Consider the following 21,386-nt stretch of genomic DNA (forward strand, 5'->3'; position numbering starts at 1 on the left):
AGTGATATATGCACATATATACTCCGGACAATTTGTTTCATCTACATTATAAGAGATGAAAACTCTTTAGGTTGTATAATCCCACCCACCCACTCTTAAAATGTACTCTTCGAAACAAGACAATCTGGATTGATGAAAATCAGAACAAATCCTAAACTTTTCATCAAAGGCAGCATATTTTGAACAAACAGTCCTTATCGTAAACTTGATGTAGCAAAGTTAGTCACGTGTTTGTAATTATTTTCAAAATAAAAGTTATTCAGATGAAAATATCACTAAATAACTATTCGTCCTGTGAATGACTGATGCCCGGCAGTGTACAGCCACTATCGAATTCTGTTGAACGAACATTGGTTCCGGCCACCAAACTTGACCGATGTTTTGTCAAGCTGGAAGCAGATGGGGACAATTTCAATGGTGGTACTACAAATTCTTCAGAATTGATTTCATCGTTTTCTTTTCCCTCATTTTCGTCATTATAAGCATAACTTGGCGGCTTGTGAATAATTAGATGCTGCTGCAGCATGCGGTTGATTGAAATAGCAGTCTCAGCAAATGGCTCCAAATCCTTGGTACTGCTATTCCTAGAAAGCATTGTTGGTGCAGCAAGAGCAGTAGCAGCCGGTGGGCAAGATACCCAGGGGTGGTTCAAGACCTGCTCGGTAGAATAACGCTTGCGTGGATCTCGCACCAGCAAGTGACGAATGAGGTCTTTGGCACTGTCTGAGATTACACTCCAATCGTTTTCTGGAAACTCATAATCATCATTTTTGATGCTGCTGAAAAGCATGTCCTGGCAGTCCCGACACATCACATCACTGTTCCACCCACAACCACCTCCACAGTCGCCATAAAATGGATGGTAACCGCACAGCGTGATGTACATGATTATTCCCAGGCTCCAGAGATCACATTTCTTGTCATAGGATAAGGATTCACCAAGCCAAACTTCAACAACTTCAGGAGCCATATAATCTGCTGTGCCGACTGGCGTCAGGAGATCTGGCGTGGTACACATATCCTTCTGGCTTTCAACAGGCACACCACTTGCCAAGTCAAAATCACATATTCGTATCGGGAATATTTCTTTCTTTTCACACAATATGTTTTCTAGCTTTAGATCCCTGTGGACTATTCCTTTATTGTGGAGGAAATCCAAGGCTCGTGTGATGCATTTCACTATTAAACTGGCTTCTGTCTCAGTCAGATGACCCCTTCTCTCAATATTGTCAAACAAGGTTCCTCCCAACATCTTGTCAAAGACCAAATAAAATCGACCTTCTTCTTCAAAGTATTCATAAAGCTGTAAGATGTTCTCCTGACCTTGACATAAGTTGTATATTTCTATTTCTTTGAAGACTTTGCTGCTGGATCGGATCGTGTTGTTTTTAATGATCTTTACAGCATATTCTTTGCTGTTGGAAATATTTATAAATGTCTGCACTGAATCAATAGCACCATTTCCTAAGATTTCTCCTGTTGGTCTGTACAAATCATGAAATTTTGTAACAGGAATATCAGCTGCCCTTTTTGTCTTCTTTCGGAGTCTTGGTGTATTACGATTTAAACTTGCGTTTTTTTCTGCATCCCGTAAATTATGGCTTTCCATGTCCCTAAAATCGTTATCCATCTCCATATTCAGTCTGTTTAAAGTACCGTAATGTCAGCACCTTTTATATATGTGATCGGTTGGTGACAATTAGCTTCCTGATTGGCTCGTGTCATCCTGTCGATGCGACTAAAATTCAACAGTATTCAGATAAATCCCCTACTGACACTGAGTAAGCACTTAATTAGGCACTCACGGAAGTTCCTCTGGCCTCGCTGTGATGATTGATTCACACCTTGGAATGGAAGAGTACATATCACAGTTATAAAGTGGAAACAATTACTAGAACAAACGAAAACAAGAAATTTGTTTAACAAGCTTTTAGTTGATATTTATTTCTTTACAGTGCTATCACGAATAGTCATTTGCCAAAAACATAATTGATCGATGTTTTCTTATTTTATGAGAAAATATTTTCATAAAGAAATTCTTTTAAATCTTATATTTCTGTTAGTAACATGTACCATCTATCATTGATTCAACATAGATGATCGCCTGGCTAGTCTATGCAATGAAATAATGTTTCTGTCTAATATTCAATTTCAAAAATACTTCTAAAATCTCTTTCTTTCTCTCTCTTTGTCAAATTCAAAACAACTTTTAACAAGCCTTTTGGTTGTACAAAATCCGAACACATCGCAGTCTTTAAGTTATATATGAAGATGTTTATTTTCCTTCAATAAATAGTATTGAAAGTAGACTATAGTTATTTTCAAATGGCATCGCTAATGGTAACCGATGTGGTATCTAAAATGCATTTCTGCAAACAACTTGAAAAATGGTTCAAGATAATTGATATGCACGGGCTTCCATAAATTTATAACGTCCTTTTTTCTTCCTTGTAACCATTGCAAACTCAAGGCTTTCATACAAAAGTATTGTCGGGACTCCAGCAGCGTCCAGGGGTTGTCTTTCACTGAATAATACTATGTATCTAGCTTATAGTCATACGATTTTTATTTTAATAATAAACAAAAACTTATTCAAGATAAATTAAAACTTTTTATACAAGTATATGAGAACAAACAATTTCACATGCGCTTGATATAATTTCGATGATCGTATGAATTAGAGGTCTTTCTTTTTTATTTAACGCTCCCATTAACCCTGTTTCGTCAGACAAAGCACGCGGTCCAAAGATGATCAATTTGTTTCATGGTATGAGAAAAAATATATAAATGAAGTACTCTTGTGCACCTTAAAACATATCTAATCGTTTGGCTTTCATCATTGATGTTACATAATCAACTAAAACTTTATTTATATATATTGCTGTCATTAATCTCATTTGTAATTTAGAGGTTATTTTGCGTCAATGCCCAAAAATGTATCCCTTATTGCACCAGTAATTCTATAACGGTCAGTTGCTGTTTGCGGACAACGCAGTATTGTGTGGATTTAGAATCAGTGTATTGACCATACAAATGGCAAGGCGGAATAATACGTATACTATGTTTTTAAAGGCCATCTCGCCAGTGATCCAAACGTCATGTAGGTGAATAAACATCACGCTTTGTTAAAAGCAGACGAGATAGCTTCCCATCTCTTCCGTATTCCATCCCAATATAGATTCCGATTACTAGTCTCCGATTGTGCTTACATAGGTATCGGTACAAATAAATGTATACGGCCTCCCAGGTATACTGGGTATTATCTGTAAAGTGCCTTATTCTAAAGGGGTTCGTTACAGTGAAAATTAGGAGTATTCGTCCATGAATCAAAGGATGACGCTTCTAACCTGTAACAATATAACACAAGGGAAGACACGAGTCCCCACCGCTCGGTAGGTCCGACTCTGTTAGTTTATCCTAATAGCGTCTGCTAATCTCCAACGTAAGCCATTCGTAATCAAGAAGAGTTCATTTTTCACGATTGACCGAAAGGTAAGATCCGAAAAACTGCGCACTCGATGTTGTTCGGATCTTACCTTTCGTTCACTGGTGAAATCCAAGACTATTCGAATGCAAACGGCACTGCCTGCCATTAGTTGTCCAAACGTCAAAATCGGCGAACAATTATTGAATTTTCTCCAAGATGTCTCATACTGAACGAAGTGTGCCGAGCAGTTTTGAAAATTGAACTATTCTTGATTACCACTGGCTGAAGGTGGAAATTAGCAGACGCAATTAAGATAAACTAGCATGGTTGGAACTACCGATAGGTGCGAACTCGTGTCTTTTTCTTGTATTATATTGCTACAGGATTGAACATTCATACCCTGATTCAATGACGGATACTCCTAAGTTTTCTTCGTAACGAACAACTGTGCCTTATTCTACTTAAAATATATATTGTGTGTTTGTGATGCAAATAGCATAGTCCCAGTCCCACTTCATTTTGCGGTTTATATAAGAAGATCCCGTTGGATATAACGTATTCTACGGATCCATATAAACAGAATAATTTATATTTCAATCTCAATTCATAAAATAATCCTGGTCTCAGTTTTGGTTAAGACCCTACAAAAATATTATATCAACGACAACTACAAAGTCACCTTCTTGAACCCAAAATAACCAAATTATATGACTTAAACTCCCCCAATATTTCAACAACAAGAAACACCTGCAAAATAAATTCCTATACACCATCACTAGATATGTGTGTTTTAAAATCATACACGACATTTTACCTGTAAAACACATTTTTTTAAAATATTCCCTAATTCAAGTTATGCACTTTTTTTTGCGGTGGGACTGAAATCACTGACCATTTAATTTTCGAATGCAATTTAATACTCACTTTACAACAGCTCATAATTAAATGGCTGAAAAAAACTCTCGAAACTCCTTCGGTACTTTTTACATTCCTTAAATTTGGTCTTATCCTAAGTTTCTTCTATGGGGCCTTGTTTCCGGAACCTGAAATCGCGGACTTGTGGCTTTTATTATGCGCTGGATACAAATATGCTATATGGATTAAATGTATCCATGCATATTATCATAAAGAAGTGGTAACCAGTAACACCTTGCTATTCTTCTTTCTCTCTTGCCTAAAATGTAGAATCAGAGCTGACATTTCCAGACTTAACCTTCTTCACTTTATTGACAAATGGTGTCTAGCTGGGTTATTATGTTCTCTTTAAATTTGTTAAATAGTAAGTGGCATAAGTCTAGAATAATACTCACTACTTACCTTTTTCTTTAAATATATCCAATTATGTATCCTTTTCTAATCTCCTGATTCTTTAGTACACCGTCTTTTTGCCTGCATGTTTCAACCCACGTTTACCGGTCAACACGTTAATTCAAGAATACCCCAAGCCGCACGTGTTAACACTATCTCTTCTTTTCGCACGAGCTTTTTCTGTACTTTACCTTGTCTATCCTTTTAACATGACCTTTCACGCTTATACAATTTTGTATACACTTTGTATTTCAATCAATACTATATCTCTAAATTTAAAACTTGAATAGTAATTTCATTTGTTTTAAATTCTATGTAAAGTTATTATGTTAATTGATAAGTAGACGTAAAATAATTTATTATTATAAATTCCTCGCCTATACGTTAGCTAGAAACTTACGTATTATGTAAAATTAGTATAAGCGTTTTACAACGTATGTATGAGCAGTAAGTGTGTGTGTGTGTGTGTGTGTAAGTATGTGTGTGTATATGAGGGTACGGGTGAGCGGATATGTCTAATATGGGTGCATATAGGAGTATCTGTGTCACTTGCACATTTCAACATGTACATATTAAATAAGGATTTCATGAAAAGAAAAGAATGTTTATCATTGGTTCTATCAAATCTATTTTTGTGTTACATAATCAATTTGGCAATAAATGTAGGTCTTATAGGCTTGTAAGAATTCCATTAGGTTTAGAGAACCTATGACCAAATTTCTATCTGTTCCTCAACTTTCTTTAATATTTGGTTGTAATTAAGTTCGTCTAAATTCTTTCCATAAAATATTCCTAAAGCTTTCACTTGTTGTTTGATTCAATTTGGGGGAGCTCCTGGGTCATTTGCCCGCCAATTTCCAATTAATTGCTATTATTTTCAATATTCTTATATAATGTTTCAATTGCAATAACATATAGTAAAATTGACAGAGGAAAATTTGTGTGTTGAGGGCTCTCAACCTCCTCACTCTCGCTCACTATCATTTTAGACTCGATGAGCGGATTTGTTTTATGCTAGAAACTTGGTTCTTCCATAAATAAATATGGGGTGGTAGGTTTTTGTGTTTCGTTTGCTTTGTTGTTTTCCTTTTTTACCCTTTGCCCCCTTCTTCTCACGTGCACTCGTATTTGTATAACTAGTCCATTATGTGGACGTGGATTGAGAAGTTTTAGGACCGTTTGAGCTTCCAACCTCAATTTCGCACTGCATACCCAGTATGACCTGGTTCGATGTTGCGGCATTTCAGTGGGGTGGGTTTCCTGAGATCTGTTCCATCTCTCCCCCAGGATCTGGAACCCTCTGACGATCATAGGCCATTTCATCAATCATTACTGAGTTTTGAGGCATGTTTTCTTGTTGTTGTACCGGTTATGGACAATCCGTTGGTGGAAGGCCCGTGGTACCACACCTGCTACAGTTACGAAACTGATGGCATCATCTATACCATGATTTGATACCAAATCCCATAATGTATGTAAAAAGAGGCACCCTCCTGGCGTCCTCCGACATGTACAGCAGCCTAACTCATGTAAATACTGAAGGAAAGCCCCAGACGGTGGTCATTCCTTTCCTTCAAAACTTTTACTCCAAACTTTTGTTCTACTTTGAGCCTTAACTCTCAGTTTGGGACCCCTTTATGAAAAGTGTAATGTCCTTAAAGCAGCGGAGCTTGTGAGAATTACCAATTACAGGTGGTTTCTATATCTCACCCGTAGCACTGCATGCAAACATTGTTGTGTGGAAAGACAAACTATACTTAAATATATGTATGCAATGATAATTATCTGCCGAAAATCATTTGAGTGAATCTGATTTTTAGAAAACTTCTTTGTCGGTCTGCATCCTCAAAGCATCAAAAGCGATATCATGTCTGTTTAATAAAGCTCTGATAGTTTAGTTTTTAAAAGAACAAGTAAACAATATTCTGTTCATCATGTCTACAAAAGAATAGCATCAATCACAAGTAGATAATCAGCACATAAGCACGGTATTTAGTAAATGGCTCACCAATAAACATGTAATTATTTATTCAATGTAATTAGCCATAACAGTTAGTTCCTTTGAATCGTGCAAACATTTCAGATTATCCTATTGTCAGACTTAATCCATGTCGCCGCTTGTGTCAAGTGTTGTTTTAAGCACGTATGCCTTGGGGACATTTTCCGAATCCTTATTTCACAGCTCAAACCACAACACTACCAATTAAACGGAACAAATCTGTTTAAGCGTGAGTCAGAAATTTAGTAGCTACATATATTTCCCAAGTATCAAATGAGTTTCGATTTATTGGGTATGTTAAAACTAAAAATTGAAATTTGGGGTAGAAATTTGTACATGTGTACATAGCTGAGTTGTTTCGTTTCTTCTAATATAATTTTTCTGATAGATAGATAGACAGAGAGAGAGATTATTGAAAATTACAAATCACATCTAATACAAAATTTAATTTCACAAAGGAAAACAATATTTCATAGAAATGGGACTTTTTATTAAAAAATGCAATTTTCCAAATATCTATTTGTTATAACTTACAAGTGTCCGATAAATGAGAATGAAATATAATTGCGAAATACACTGAAGAAAAAATCAAGATGCTAGTATGAATTTAGTTAATGAAGAAATATTAGAAATCAAACTGAGTAAGATTTACATATTAACACCTGGTGATATACTGGCACTTTAGATATAAAATATCACTATTTTGACACGTCATTTTAAGCATCAGAGAACATTTTACATTCCACCAACCTCATTCATGAATAACAGCACAATTATAAAATCAAAGCACTCGTTGATTATTAACACAAATACTGAATAATCTCTCCTTTCAAAGACATTCAGAACCATGAATTGGTATTAACGATCATATAAAATTCAGTCGTATTTTATTACAACAATCAGCATTTTACAGAATAAAAGTCAATTACATTTTAGCAACAATTCAACGAAAGTGATATATGCACATATATACTCCGGACAATTTGTTTCATCTACATTATAAGAGATGAAAACTCTTTAGGTTGTATAATCCCACCCACCCACTCTTAAAATGTACTCTTCGAAACAAGACAATCTGGATTGATGAAAATCAGAACAAATCCTAAACTTTTCATCAAAGGCAGCATATTTTGAACAAACAGTCCTTATCGTAAACTTGATGTAGCAAAGTTAGTCACGTGTTTGTAATTATTTTCAAAATAAAAGTTATTCAGATGAAAATATCACTAAATAACTATTCGTCCTGTGAATGACTGATGCCCGGCAGTGTACAGCCACTATCGAATTCTGTTGAACGAACATTGGTTCCGGCCACCAAACTTGACCGATGTTTTGTCAAGCTGGAAGCAGATGGGGACAATTTCAATGGTGGTACTACAATTTCTTCAGAATTGATTTCATCGTTTTCTTTTCCCTCATTTTCGTCATTATAAGCATAACTTGGCGGCTTGTGAATAATTAGATGCTGCTGCAGCATGCGGTTGATTGAAATAGCAGTCTCAGCAAATGGCTCCAAATCCTTGGTACTGCTATTCCTAGAAAGCATTGTTGGTGCAGCAAGAGCAGTAGCAGCCGGTGGGCAAGATACCCAGGGGTGGTTCAAGACCTGCTCGGTAGAATAACGCTTGCGTGGATCTCGCACCAGCAAGTGACGAATGAGGTCTTTGGCACTGTCTGAGATTACACTCCAATCGTTTTCTGGAAACTCATAATCATCATTTTTGATGCTGCTGAAAAGCATGTCCTGGCAGTCCCGACACATCACATCACTGTTCCACCCACAACCACCTCCACAGTCGCCATAAAATGGATGGTAACCGCACAGCGTGATGTACATGATTATTCCCAGGCTCCAGAGATCACATTTCTTGTCATAGGATAAGGATTCACCAAGCCAAACTTCAACAACTTCAGGAGCCATATAATCTGCTGTGCCGACTGGCGTCAGGAGATCTGGCGTGGTACACATATCCTTCTGGCTTTCAACAGGCACACCACTTGCCAAGTCAAAATCACATATTCGTATTGGGAATATTTCTTTCTTTTCACACAATATGTTTTCTAGCTTTAGATCCCTGTGGACTATTCCTTTATTGTGGAGGAAATCCAAGGCTCGTGTGATGCATTTCACTATTAAACTGGCTTCTGTCTCAGTCAGATGACCCCTTCTCTCAATATTGTCAAACAAGGTTCCTCCCAACATCTTGTCAAAGACCAAATAAAATCGACCTTCTTCTTCAAAGTATTCATAAAGCTGTAAGATGTTCTCCTGACCTTGACATAAGTTGTATATTTCTATTTCTTTGAAGACTTTGCTGCTGGATCGGATCGTGTTGTTTTTAATGATCTTTACAGCATATTCTTTGCTGTTGGAAATATTTATAAATGTCTGCACTGAATCAATAGCACCATTTCCTAAGATTTCTCCTGTTGGTCTGTACAAATCATGAAATTTTGTAACAGGAATATCAGCTGCCCTTTTTGTCTTCTTTCGGAGTCTTGGTGTATTACGATTTAAACTTGCGTTTTTTTCTGCATCCCGTAAATTATGGCTTTCCATGTCCCTAAAATCGTTATCCATCTCCATATTCAGTCTGTTTAAAGTACCGTAATGTCAGCACCTTTTATATATGTGATCGGTTGGTGACAATTAGCTTCCTGATTGGTTCGTGTCATCCTGTCGATGCGACTAAAATTCAACAGTATTCAGATAAATCCCCTACTGACACTGAGTAAGCACTTAATTAGGCACTCACGGAAGTTCCTCTGGCCTCGCTGTGATGATTGATTCACACCTTGGAATGGAAGAATACATATCACAGTTATAAAGTGGAAACAATTACTAGAACAAACGAAAACAAGAAATTTGTTTAACAAGCTTTTAGTTGATATTTATTTCTTTACAGTGCTATCACGAATAGTCATTTGCCAAAAACATAATTGATCGATGTTTTCTTATTTTATGAGAAAATATTTTCATAAAGAAATTCTTTTAAATCTTATATTTCTGTTAGTAACATGTACCATCTATCATTGATTCAACATAGATGATCGCCTGGCTAGTCTATGCAATGAAATAATGTTTCTGTCTAATATTCAATTTCAAAAATACTTCTAAAATCTCTTTCTTTCTCTCTCTTTGTCAAATTCAAAACAACTTTTAACAAGCTTTTTGGTTGTACAAAATCCGAAAACATCGCAGTCTTTAAGTTATATATGAAGATGTTTATTTTCCTTCAATAAATATTATTGAAAGTAGACTATAGTTATTTTCAAATGGCATCGTTAATGGTAACCGATGTGGTATCTAAAATGCATTTCTGCAAACAACTTGAAAAATGGTTCAAGATAATTGATATGCACGGGCTTCCATAAATTTATAACGTCCTTTTTTTCTTCTTGTAACCATTGCAAATTCAAGGCTTTCATACTTAAGTATTGTCGGGACTCCAGCAGCGTCCATGGGTTGTCTTTCACTGAATAATACTATGTATCTAGCTTATAGTCATACGATTTTTATTTTAATAATAAACAAAAACTTATTCAAGATAAATTAAAACTTTTTATACAAGTATATGAGAACAAACAATTTCACATGCGCTTGATATAATTTCGATGATCGTATGAATTAGAGGTCTTTCTTTTTTATTTAACGCTCCCATTAACCCTGTTTCGTCAGACAAAGCACGCGGTCCAAAGATGATCAATTTGTTTCATGGTATGAGAAAAACTATATAAATGAAGTACTCTTGTGCACCTTAAAACATATCTAATCGTTTGGCTTTCATCATTGATGTTACATAATCAACTAAAACTTTATTTATATATATTGCTGTCATTAATCTCATTTGTAATTTAGAGGTTATTTTGCGTCAATGCCCAAAAATGTATCCCTTATTGCACCAGTAATTCTATAACGGTCAGTTGCTGTTTGCGGACAACGCAGTATTGTGTGGATTTAGAATCAGTGTATTGACCATACAAATGGCAAGGCGGAATCATACGTATACTATGTTTTTTAAAGGCCATCTCGCCAGTGATCCAAACGTCATGTAGGTGAATAAACATCACGCTTTGTTAAAAGCAGACGAGATAGCTTCCCATCTCTTCCGTATTCCATCCCAATATAGATTCCGATTACTAGTCTCCGATTGTGCTTACATAGGTATCGGTACAAATAAATGTATACGGCCTCCCAGGTATACTGGGTATTATCTGTAAAGTGCCTTATTCTAAAGGGGTTCGTTACAGTGAAAATTAGGAGTATTCGTCCATGAATCAAAGGATGACGCTTCTAACCTGTAACAATATAACACAAGGGAAGACACGAGTCCCCACCGCTCGGTAGGTCCGACTCTGTTAGTTTATCCTAATAGCGTCTGCTAATCTCCAACGTAAGCCATTCGTAATCAAGAAGAGTTCATTTTTCACGATTGACCGAAAGGTAAGATCCGAAAAACTGCGCACTCGATGTTGTTCGGATCTTACCTTTCGTTCACTGGTGAAATCCAAGACTATTCGAATGCAAACGGCACTGCCTGCCATTAGTTGTCCAAACGTCAAAATCGGCGAACAATTATTGAATTTTCTCCAAGATGTCTCATACTGAACGAAGTGTGCCGAGCAGTTTTGAAAATTGAACTATTCTTGATTACCACTGGCTGAAGGTGGAAATTAGCAGACGCAATTAAGATAAACTAGCATGGTTGGAACTACCGATAGGTGCGAACTCGTGTCTTTTTCTTGTATTATATTGTTACAGGATTGAACATTCATACCCTGATTCAATGACGGATACTCCTAAGTTTTCTTCGTAACGAACAACTGTGCCTTATTCTACTTAAAATATATATTGTGTGTTTGTGATGCAAATAGCATAGTCCCAGTCCCACTTCATTTTGCGGTTTATATAAGAAGATCCCGTTGGATATAACGTATTCTACGGATCCATATAAACAGAATAATTTATATTTCAATCTCAATTCATAAAATAATCCTGGTCTCAGTTTTGGTTAAGACCCTACAAAAATATTATATCAACGACAACTACAAAGTCACCTTCTTGAACCCAAAATAACCAAATTATATGACTTAAACTCCCCCAATATTTCAACAACAAGAAACACCTGCAAAATAAATTCCTATACACCATCACTAGATATGTGTGTTTTAAAATCATACACGACATTTTACCTGTAAAACACATTTTTTAAAAATATTCCCTAATTCAAGTTATGCACTTTTTTTTGCGGTGGGACTGAAATCACTGACCATTTAATTTTCGAATGCAATTTAATACTCGCTTTACAACAGCTCATAATTAAATGGCTGAAAAAAACTCTCGAAACTCCTTCGGTACTTTTTACATTCCTTAAATTTGGTCTTATCCTAAGTTTCTTCTATGGGGCCTTGTTTCCGGAACCTGAAATCGCGGACTTGTGGCTTTTATTATGCGCTGGATACAAATATGCTATATGGATTAAATGTATCCATGCATATTATCATAAAGAAGTGGTAACCAGTAACACCTTGCTATTCTTCTTTCTCTCTTGCCTAAAATGTAGAATCAGAGCTGACATTTCCAGACTTAACCTTCTTCACTTTATTGACAAATGGTGTCTAGCTGGGTTATTATGTTCTCTTTAAATTTGTTAAATAGTAAGTGGCATAAGTCTAGAATAATACTCACTACTTACCTTTTTCTTTAAATATATCCAATTATGTATCCTTTTCTAATCTCCTGATTCTTTAGTACACCGTCTTTTTGCCTGCATGTTTCAACCCACGTTTACCGGTCAACACGTTAATTCAAGAATACCCCAAGCCGCACGTGTTAACACTATCTTTCTTTTCGCACGAGCTTTTTCTGTACTTTACCTTGTCTATCCTTTTAACATGACCTTTCACGCTTATACAATTTTGTATACACTTTGTATTTCAATCAATACTATATCTCTAAATTTAAAACTTGAATAGTAATTTCATTTGTTTTAAATTCTATGTAAAGTTATTATGTTAATTGATAAGTAGACGTAAAATAATTTATTATTATAAATTCCTCGCCTATACGTTAGCTAGAAACTTACGTATTATGTAAAATTAGTATAAGCGTTTTACAACGTATGTATGAGCAGTAAGTGTGTGTGTGTGTGTGTGTGTAAGTATGTGTGTGTATATGAGGGTACGGGTGAGCGGATATGTCTAATATGGGTGCATATAGGAGTATCTGTGTCACTTGCACATTTCAACATGTACATATTAAATAAGGATTTCATGAAAAGAAAAGAATGTTTATCATTGGTTCTATCAAATCTATTTTTGTGTTACATAATCAATTTGGCAATAAATGTAGGTCTTATAGGCTTGTAAGAATTCCATTAGGTTTAGAGAACCTATGACCAAATTTCTATCTGTTCCTCAACTTTCTTTAATATTTGGTTGTAATTAAGTTCGTCTAAATTCTTTCCATAAAATATTCCTAAAGCCTTCACTTGTTGTTTGATTCAATTTGGGGGAGCTCCTGGGTCATTTGCCCGCCAATTTCCAATTAATTGCTATTATTTTCAATATTCTTATATAATGTTTCAATTGCAATAACATATAGTAAAATTGACAGTGGAAAATTTGTGTGTTGAGGGCTCTCAACCTCCTCACTCTCGCTCACTATTATTTTAGACTCGATGAGCGGATTTGTTTTATGCTAGAAACTTGGTTCTTCCATAAATAAATATGGGGTGGTAGGTTTTTGTGTTTCGTTTGCTTTGTTGTTTTCCTTTTTTACCCTTTGCCCCCTTCTTCTCACGTGCACTCGTATTTGTATAACTAGTCCATTATGTGGACGTGGATTGAGAAGTTTTAGGACCGTTTGAGCTTCCAACCTCAATTTCGCACTGCATACCCAGTATGACCTGGTTCGATGTTGCGGCATTTCAGTGGGGTGGGTTTCCTGAGATCTGTTCCATCTCTCCCCCAGGATCTGGAACCCTCTGACGATCATAGGCCATTTCATCAATCATTACTGAGTTTTGAGGCATGTTTTCTTGTTGTTGTACCGGTTATGGACAATCCGTTGGTGGAAGGCCCGTGGTACCACACCTGCTACAGTTACGAAACTGATGGCATCATCTATACCATGATTTGATACCAAATCCCATAATGTATGTAAAAAGAGGCACCCTCCTGGCGTCCTCCGACATGTACAGCAGCCTAACTCATGTAAATACTGAAGGAAAGCCCCAGACGGTGGTCATTCCTTTCCTTCAAAACTTTTACTCCAAACTTTTGTTCTACTTTGAGCCTTAACTCTCAGTTTGGGACCCCTTTATGAAAAGTGTAATGTCCTTAAAGCAGCGGAGCTTGTGAGAATTACCAATTACAGGTGGTTTCTATATCTCACCCGTAGCACTGCATGCAAACATTGTTGTGTGGAAAGACAAACTATACTTAAATATATGTATGCAATGATAATTATCTGCCGAAAATCATTTGAGTGAATCTGATTTTTAGAAAACTTCTTTGTCGGTCTGCATCCTCAAAGCATCAAAAGCGATATCATGTCTGTTTAATAAAGCTCTGATAGTTTAGTTTTTAAAAGAACAAGTAAACAATATTCTGTTCATCATGTCTACAAAAGAATAGCATCAATCACAAGTAGATAATCAGCACATAAGCACGGTATTTAGTAAATGGCTCACCAATAAACATGTAATTATTTATTCAATGTAATTAGCCATAACAGTTAGTTCCTTTGAATCGTGCAAACATTTCAGATTATCCTATTGTCAGACTTAATCCATGTCGCCGCTTGTGTCAAGTGTTGTTTTAAGCACGTATGCCTTGGGGACATTTTCCGAATCCTTATTTCACAGCTCAAACCACAACACTACCAATTAAACGGAACAAATCTGTTTAAGCGTGAGTCAGAAATTTAGTAGCTACATATATTTCCCAAGTATCAAATGAGTTTCGATTTATTGGGTATGTTAAAACTAAAAATTGAAATTTGGGGTAGAAATTTGTACATGTGTACATAGCTGAGTTGTTTCGTTTCTTCTAATATAATTTTTCTGATAGATAGATAGACAGAGAGAGAGATTATTGAAAATTACAAATCACATCTAATACAAAATTTAATTTCACAAAGGAAAACAATATTTCATAGAAATGGGACTTTTTATTAAAAAATGCAATTTTCCAAATATCTATTTGTTATAACTTACAAGTGTCCGATAAATGAGAATGAAATATAATTGCGAAATACACTGAAGAAAAAATCAAGATGCTAGTATGAATTTAGTTAATGAAGAAATATTAGAAATCAAACTGAGTAAGATTTACATATTAACACCTGGTGATATACTGGCACTTTAGATATAAAATATCACTATTTTGACACGTCATTTTAAGCATCAGAGAACATTTTACATTCCACCAACCTCATTCATGAATAACAGCACAATTATAAAATCAAAGCACTCGTTGATTATTAACACAAATACTGAATAATCTCTCCTTTCAAAGACATTCAGAACCATGAATTGGTATTAACGATCATATAAAATTCAGTCGTATTTTATTACAACAATCAGCATTTTACAGAATAAAAGTCAATTACATTTTAGCAACAATTCAACGAAAGTGATATATGCACATATATACTCCGGACAATTTGTTTCATCTACATTATAAGAGATGAAAACTCTTTAGGTTGTATAATCCCACCCACCCACTCTTAAAATGTACTCTTCGAAACAAGACAATCTGGATTGATGAAAATCAGAACAAATCCTAAACTTTTCATCAAAGGCAGCATATTTTGAACAAACAGTCCTTATCGTAAACTTGATGTAGCAAAGTTAGTCACGTGTTTGTAATTATTTTCAAAATAAAAGTTATTCAGATGAAAATATCACTAAATAACTATTCGTCCTGTGAATGACTGATGCCCGGCAGTGTACAGCCACTATCGAATTCTGTTGAACGAACATTGGTTCCGGCCACCAAACTTGACCGATGTTTTGTCAAGCTGGAAGCAGATGGGGACAATTTCAATGGTGGTACTACAATTTCTTCAGAATTGATTTCATCGTTTTCTTTTCCCTCATTTTCGTCATTATAAGCATAACTTGGCGGCTTGTGAATAATTAGATGCTGCTGCAGCATGCGGTTGATTGAAATAGCAGTCTCAGCAAATGGCTCCAAATCCTTGGTACTGCTATTCCTAGAAAGCATTGTTGGTGCAGCAAGAGCAGTAGCAGCCGGTGGGCAAGATACCCAGGGGTGGTTCAAGACCTGCTCGGTAGAATAACGCTTGCGTGGATCTCGCACCAGCAAGTGACGAATGAGGTCTTTGGCACTGTCTGAGATTACACTCCAATCGTTTTCTGGAAACTCATAATCATCATTTTTGATGCTGCTGAAAAGCATGTCCTGGCAGTCCCGACACATCACATCACTGTTCCACCCACAACCACCTCCACAGTCGCCATAAAATGGATGGTAACCGCACAGCGTGATGTACATGATTATTCCCAGGCTCCAGAGATCACATTTCTTGTCATAGGATAAGGATTCACCAAGCCAAACTTCAACAACTTCAGGAGCCATATAATCTGCTGTGCCGACTGGCGTCAGGAGATCTGGCGTGGTACACATATCCTTCTGGCTTTCAACAGGCACACCACTTGCCAAGTCAAAATCACATATTCGTATTGGGAATATTTCTTTCTTTTCACACAATATGTTTTCTAGCTTTAGATCCCTGTGGACTATTCCTTTATTGTGGAGGAAATCCAAGGCTCGTGTGATGCATTTCACTATTAAACTGGCTTCTGTCTCAGTCAGATGACCCCTTCTCTCAATATTGTCAAACAAGGTTCCTCCCAACATCTTGTCAAAGACCAAATAAAATCGACCTTCTTCTTCAAAGTATTCATAAAGCTGTAAGATGTTCTCCTGACCTTGACATAAGTTGTATATTTCTATTTCTTTGAAGACTTTGCTGCTGGATCGGATCGTGTTGTTTTTAATGATCTTTACAGCATATTCTTTGCTGTTGGAAATATTTATAAATGTCTGCACTGAATCAATAGCACCATTTCCTAAGATTTCTCCTGTTGGTCTGTACAAATCATGAAATTTTGTAACAGGAATATCAGCTGCCCTTTTTGTCTTCTTTCGGAGTCTTGGTGTATTACGATTTAAACTTGCGTTTTTTTCTGCATCCCGTAAATTATGGCTTTCCATGTCCCTAAAATCGTTATCCATCTCCATATTCAGTCTGTTTAAAGTACCGTAATGTCAGCACCTTTTATATATGTGATCGGTTGGTGACAATTAGCTTCCTGATTGGTTCGTGTCATCCTGTCGATGCGACTAAAATTCAACAGTATTCAGATAAATCCCCTACTGACACTGAGTAAGCACTTAATTAGGCACTCACGGAAGTTCCTCTGGCCTCGCTGTGATGATTGATTCACACCTTGGAATGGAAGAATACATATCACAGTTATAAAGTGGAAACAATTACTAGAACAAACGAAAACAAGAAATTTGTTTAACAAGCTTTTAGTTGATATTTATTTCTTTACAGTGCTATCACGAATAGTCATTTGCCAAAAACATAATTGATCGATGTTTTCTTATTTTATGAGAAAATATTTTCATAAAGAAATTCTTTTAAATCTTATATTTCTGTTAGTAACATGTACCATCTATCATTGATTCAACATAGATGATCGCCTGGCTAGTCTATGCAATGAAATAATGTTTCTGTCTAATATTCAATTTCAAAAATACTTCTAAAATCTCTTTCTTTCTCTCTCTTTGTCAAATTCAAAACAACTTTTAACAAGCTTTTTGGTTGTACAAAATCCGAAAACATCGCAGTCTTTAAGTTATATATGAAGATGTTTATTTTCCTTCAATAAATATTATTGAAAGTAGACTATAGTTATTTTCAAATGGCATCGTTAATGGTAACCGATGTGGTATCTAAAATGCATTTCTGCAAACAACTTGAAAAATGGTTCAAGATAATTGATATGCACGGGCTTCCATAAATTTATAACGTCCTTTTTTTCTTCTTGTAACCATTGCAAATTCAAGGCTTTCATACTTAAGTATTGTCGGGACTCCAGCAGCGTCCATGGGTTGTCTTTCACTGAATAATACTATGTATCTAGCTTATAGTCATACGATTTTTATTTTAATAATAAACAAAAACTTATTCAAGATAAATTAAAACTTTTTATACAAGTATATGAGAACAAACAATTTCACATGCGCTTGATATAATTTCGATGATCGTATGAATTAGAGGTCTTTCTTTTTTATTTAACGCTCCCATTAACCCTGTTTCGTCAGACAAAGCACGCGGTCCAAAGATGATCAATTTGTTTCATGGTATGAGAAAAACTATATAAATGAAGTACTCTTGTGCACCTTAAAACATATCTAATCGTTTGGCTTTCATCATTGATGTTACATAATCAACTAAAACTTTATTTATATATATTGCTGTCATTAATCTCATTTGTAATTTAGAGGTTATTTTGCGTCAATGCCCAAAAATGTATCCCTTATTGCACCAGTAATTCTATAACGGTCAGTTGCTGTTTGCGGACAACGCAGTATTGTGTGGATTTAGAATCAGTGTATTGACCATACAAATGGCAAGGCGGAATCATACGTATACTATGTTTTTTAAAGGCCATCTCGCCAGTGATCCAAACGTCATGTAGGTGAATAAACATCACGCTTTGTTAAAAGCAGACGAGATAGCTTCCCATCTCTTCCGTATTCCATCCCAATATAGATTCCGATTACTAGTCTCCGATTGTGCTTACATAGGTATCGGTACAAATAAATGTATACGGCCTCCCAGGTATACTGGGTATTATCTGTAAAGTGCCTTATTCTAAAGGGGTTCGTTACAGTGAAAATTAGGAGTATTCGTCCATGAATCAAAGGATGACGCTTCTAACCTGTAACAATATAACACAAGGGAAGACACGAGTCCCCACCGCTCGGTAGGTCCGACTCTGTTAGTTTATCCTAATAGCGTCTGCTAATCTCCAACGTAAGCCATTCGTAATCAAGAAGAGTTCATTTTTCACGATTGACCGAAAGGTAAGATCCGAAAAACTGCGCACTCGATGTTGTTCGGATCTTACCTTTCGTTCACTGGTGAAATCCAAGACTATTCGAATGCAAACGGCACTGCCTGCCATTAGTTGTCCAAACGTCAAAATCGGCGAACAATTATTGAATTTTCTCCAAGATGTCTCATACTGAACGAAGTGTGCCGAGCAGTTTTGAAAATTGAACTATTCTTGATTACCACTGGCTGAAGGTGGAAATTAGCAGACGCAATTAAGATAAACTAGCATGGTTGGAACTACCGATAGGTGCGAACTCGTGTCTTTTTCTTGTATTATATTGTTACAGGATTGAACATTCATACCCTGATTCAATGACGGATACTCCTAAGTTTTCTTCGTAACGAACAACTGTGCCTTATTCTACTTAAAATATATATTGTGTGTTTGTGATGCAAATAGCATAGTCCCAGTCCCACTTCATTTTGCGGTTTATATAAGAAGATCCCGTTGGATATAACGTATTCTACGGATCCATATAAACAGAATAATTTATATTTCAATCTCAATTCATAAAATAATCCTGGTCTCAGTTTTGGTTAAGACCCTACAAAAATATTATATCAACGACAACTACAAAGTCACCTTCTTGAACCCAAAATAACCAAATTATATGACTTAAACTCCCCCAATATTTCAACAACAAGAAACACCTGCAAAATAAATTCCTATACACCATCACTAGATATGTGTGTTTTAAAATCATACACGACATTTTACCTGTAAAACACATTTTTTAAAAATATTCCCTAATTCAAGTTATGCACTTTTTTTTGCGGTGGGACTGAAATCACTGACCATTTAATTTTCGAATGCAATTTAATACTCGCTTTACAACAGCTCATAATTAAATGGCTGAAAAAAACTCTCGAAACTCCTTCGGTACTTTTTACATTCCTTAAATTTGGTCTTATCCTAAGTTTCTTCTATGGGGCCTTGTTTCCGGAACCTGAAATCGCGGACTTGTGGCTTTTATTATGCGCTGGATACAAATATGCTATATGGATTAAATGTATCCATGCATATTATCATAAAGAAGTGGTAACCAGTAACACCTTGCTATTCTTCTTTCTCTCTTGCCTAAAATGTAGAATCAGAGCTGACATTTCCAGACTTAACCTTCTTCACTTTATTGACAAATGGTGTCTAGCTGGGTTATTATGTTCTCTTTAAATTTGTTAAATAGTAAGTGGCATAAGTCTAGAATAATACTCACTACTTACCTTTTTCTTTAAATATATCCAATTATGTATCCTTTTCTAATCTCCTGATTCTTTAGTACACCGTCTTTTTGCCTGCATGTTTCAACCCACGTTTACCGGTCAACACGTTAATTCAAGAATACCCCAAGCCGCACGTGTTAACACTATCTTTCTTTTCGCACGAGCTTTTTCTGTACTTTACCTTGTCTATCCTTTTAACATGACCTTTCACGCTTATACAATTTTGTATACACTTTGTATTTCAATCAATACTATATCTCTAAATTTAAAACTTGAATAGTAATTTCATTTGTTTTAAATTCTATGTAAAGTTATTATGTTAATTGATAAGTAGACGTAAAATAATTTATTATTATAAATTCCTCGCCTATACGTTAGCTAGAAACTTACGTATTATGTAAAATTAGTATAAGCGTTTTACAACGTATGTATGAGCAGTAAGTGTGTGTGTGTGTGTGTGTAAGTATGTGTGTGTATATGAGGGTACGGGTGAGCGGATATGTCTAATATGGGTGCATATAGGAGTATCTGTGTCACTTGCACATTTCAACATGTACATATTAAATAAGGATTTCATGAAAAGAAAAGAATGTTTATCATTGGTTCTATCAAATCTATTTTTGTGTTACATAATCAATTTGGCAATAAATGTAGGTCTTATAGGCTTGTAAGAATTCCATTAGGTTTAGAGAACCTATGACCAAATTTCTATCTGTTCCTCAACTTTCTTTAATATTTGGTTGTAATTAAGTTCGTCTAAATTCTTTCCATAAAATATTCCTAAAGCCTTCACTTGTTGTTTGATTCAATTTGGGGGAGCTCCTGGGTCATTTGCCCGCCAATTTCCAATTAATTGCTATTATTTTCAATATTCTTATATAATGTTTCAATTGCAATAACATATAGTAAAATTGACAGTGGAAAATTTGTGTGTTGAGGGCTCTCAACCTCCTCACTCTCGCTCACTATTATTTTAGACTCGATGAGCGGATTTGTTTTATGCTAGAAACTTGGTTCTTCCATAAATAAATATGGGGTGGTAGGTTTTTGTGTTTCGTTTGCTTTGTTGTTTTCCTTTTTTACCCTTTGCCCCCTTCTTCTCACGTGCACTCGTATTTGTATAACTAGTCCATTATGTGGACGTGGATTGAGAAGTTTTAGGACCGTTTGAGCTTCCAACCTCAATTTCGCACTGCATACCCAGTATGACCTGGTTCGATGTTGCGGCATTTCAGTGGGGTGGGTTTCCTGAGATCTGTTCCATCTCTCCC

The 21,386-nt window shown here is 35.8% G+C and overlaps 3 pseudogenes; all 3 read right to left on the reverse strand.

Annotated features, from left to right (window-relative positions):
* Positions 1 to 283: 283 nt before the first annotated feature.
* On the reverse strand, positions 284 to 1,792 carry LOC149771743 (MAP kinase-interacting serine/threonine-protein kinase 1 pseudogene; annotated as a pseudogene).
* Positions 1,793 to 7,968: 6,176 nt separating this feature from the next.
* On the reverse strand, positions 7,969 to 9,321 carry LOC149771744 (MAP kinase-interacting serine/threonine-protein kinase 1 pseudogene; annotated as a pseudogene).
* A 6,332-nt stretch (positions 9,322 to 15,653) lies between these two features.
* LOC149771745 (MAP kinase-interacting serine/threonine-protein kinase 1 pseudogene) lies at positions 15,654 to 17,006 on the reverse strand (annotated as a pseudogene).
* Positions 17,007 to 21,386: the final 4,380 nt, after the last annotated feature.

The sequence above is a fragment of the Sinohyriopsis cumingii genome, unplaced genomic scaffold, assembly GCF_028554795.1.
Source record: "Sinohyriopsis cumingii isolate HCF-2022 unplaced genomic scaffold, ASM2855479v2 utg001699l, whole genome shotgun sequence".
Taxonomy (NCBI): Eukaryota; Metazoa; Mollusca; class Bivalvia; order Unionida; family Unionidae; genus Sinohyriopsis; species Sinohyriopsis cumingii.